Genomic DNA, 2,938 nt, shown 5'->3' on the forward strand with positions numbered 1-2,938 from the left:
CAAGCAGCCCCTTACCACAGCAGCTTCGAGAACTCCCGATAGCCACTTCTCTGCCCTGAATGCTTCATCATCCCTGATCACTCCCTAATACTGCCCATACTCTGCAAATAGTCCCTTTATTAAACCCCCCTCAATTTGTGTTTGAGTGAGCCATCTGTTTCCTGCCAGAACCCTGACTGATACACAGCAGAAACAAACTTTGAGTATTTTATGCAAAAATGGATTTGGGGGAAGGCATGTTCAGAGTCAGAGAAATAAAGGAGGTGGAAGGACCAGGATTGGAGCACAAGCAGGAACCAGAGGACCAGGGGACACCTGGAGAGCTGAGGAGCAGGAATATCTAAAGTCATTCAATGGGAGGAGCCCAGGCCATCCAGTGCCACTGCCTGAGTGTCCACCAAGTCAGAGGTTCTAGCAGAGCGTCTGATGGTCCATGTCTCCACTACACATCCACTCCCAGGCTGAGATGGACTGTGGACTGGGAGGTCCTTTTGGCTAATGTGGCAGAAAGTGGAAACAATTAAATTTCCTTAAAACAAGAGATCAAGGTGCTAATTGGAAAAATCCCTCCCCTCCAAAAAAGGACAACTGACCCTATAATAATGAGCAAAAGAATGCAAAACTGTCTTAACAATCCAAGTATCTGAAGGAGTTTTTTCTCAAAAAACAAAACAAAAAACCCCATAACAGCAGTAAGTTTCTTACAGAGATAGGCACTTCTCAATGAGAATTTCAGTAACAGAGAAGTATCATAGTGGTCTCATAAATGAAAGTTTCTTAAAATATTTTTAACTGGATTAGATGTAAAGTTAATGGTTTTATCTTAACAAGGTGTCCATTTGTCATTACCTCAGAACTGCCCATTAAGTGGGTCTTTTGCCCAATACTCAGCCATGCAAGAATTAGAGGTTTCAAAGACCAATAACATCAAATCAACTCATTTATAGGAATTAATTCATTATTTCAATTTGGAGCAAGAAATAGGCCTCAACAATTTTCATGTCTATTAGTCTTTTAAGAATTGTTCTTTTCGGTAGTGCCTATAGCTTAGTGGGTAGGGTGTCGGCCATGTACACCTACACCAAGGCTGGTGGGTTCGAAACCACCAGGACTGGGCCTGCTAAACAACAATGACAAATGCAGCAGTAGCAACAACAACAATAATGTTGCTGAGCTGGATGTTGTGGCAGGCACCTGTGGTCCCAGCTACTTGGGAGGCCGAGGCAAGAGAATCACTTGAGCCTAAGAGTTTGAGGTTGCTGTGAGCTGTGATGCCACTGCACTCTACACAGTGTGATGGCTTGAGACTCCATCTAAAAAAAAAAAAAATTGTTCTTTTCTTTTTACAGGAGTTCCTTTACCTTACTCATGTTTTGATTTCTACAAGTTTGAAGTATAAGAATTAAGAATACAGTTTTATTATTATGAATTGAAGACAAACAGCTTATTGAAGTTTAAATATAATGCTACTTTATTGCATTTGTTGACTGTTGTATTTATAATTCATACAATTATTAAATCTAGCATAAAACTTAGACTATTACTATTATAGCTCTTTTAGGGCTATGCTTTATGTCAAATGCAAAATTAACTTATTTCACAAAGACAGAGCTGATGAGTTATAAATTTCAATATGTATTTTACTTGTCATGAACGAAAGCAATATATACTCATAATTGTCCCTGGAGGCTTCTTGATACAGTTACTGTTGTAATAATATCAATAAAAGGAAATTCTTTTTTATTCAAAATAAAATTGCATGAATATGGTGGCTATAATTTTTAACTGAAAATTTGTACTCTGTTGAATTGGTCCTATATGTAGATATTTTTATTTCTAAAATATTAATTTATTGGGTAAATGTGGAATAAACAGAACACTGTTCAAGCTACCTAGAAAGTTTCCAGAGCTGCCAGTGAGATGATTTTATTCAGTATGACAGTGTGATGAAAAATTGAGATGGGTTTTTATGATACAATCAGACATTTAAGATTTTTCTTTAGTTCAAGATGCAACTTGTCTCATATGCTTCTTGTCTCAACGATAAAAGGAAAATTTTAAGGGCAAAGTAGAAAAAGTACATGGAGAAGGCCTACAGTTTTCATATCCTATATTTCAAAGCTATGGTTCTGTTCCCAAAGGGGTACTCCTATTTTTCGCCAATAACACATCATCTTGTAACACCCATATGCATGCTACTTCTCTAAATATGTACCACTCCACATCTAATAGCTTCTTAGTTCCCTGGTGGGGACAGGAGAGAAAGTAGATCTAGGCCTTCCACTCAAGGAGCTGATAACACACGCAGATAGGCGTTCTCACCTTCCAATTTGAAAAATATACATGTTTTCCTAACATAGTTTTTGGTCTATTCAAAACCATTGAACAAGTCTTTCTAATTAAATCAGTAGGCTGTGAGCTGTTTTAATAACCAATATCTGTACAATCAAACAGTAGGTCTGAAATGGTGATTAAAGTGGCTTGGTCAACAAGAGGCTATTACTCCCTTTTTCCAGCTCCTCATACCTCATATTGCTCTTTTACAGACTGGGATGTAGACAGGGGGCTGGGTCACCCAGCGGTCCAACCTCTCTGACTGCACGTGCTCCGTATGAATAAATAGAAATGGGGCCACTGTTTTCCTTTGTCAGGACACTGTCAGCATGAGTAGGAATACCAACCAGCAGGCATGCGAGATCTAGTGAGTTCCTATTCCAGCACTGCTTTCTCTGCTAATATCCTGAAAGTTCAATTGCTCTGTGTATTTGCAATTTGGGGAATACCACTGGGCACAGAAACATAGTCTACTGCTGCTTTGGAAGGTATTTCTCGTATCTTCTGAAGGTATACCTTTTGAGGGTGCTCCTTCCCTACAAAGGAAAATCTCTGATTTCTGGACCGAAGCATATAGGAAGCTGTTGTTAACTGAAAATTGGGT

The sequence above is a fragment of the Otolemur garnettii genome, unplaced genomic scaffold (genome assembly GCF_000181295.1).
Source record: "Otolemur garnettii isolate 467f Iridium unplaced genomic scaffold, OtoGar3 scaffold00013, whole genome shotgun sequence".
NCBI classification, from domain to species: domain Eukaryota; kingdom Metazoa; phylum Chordata; class Mammalia; order Primates; family Galagidae; genus Otolemur; species Otolemur garnettii.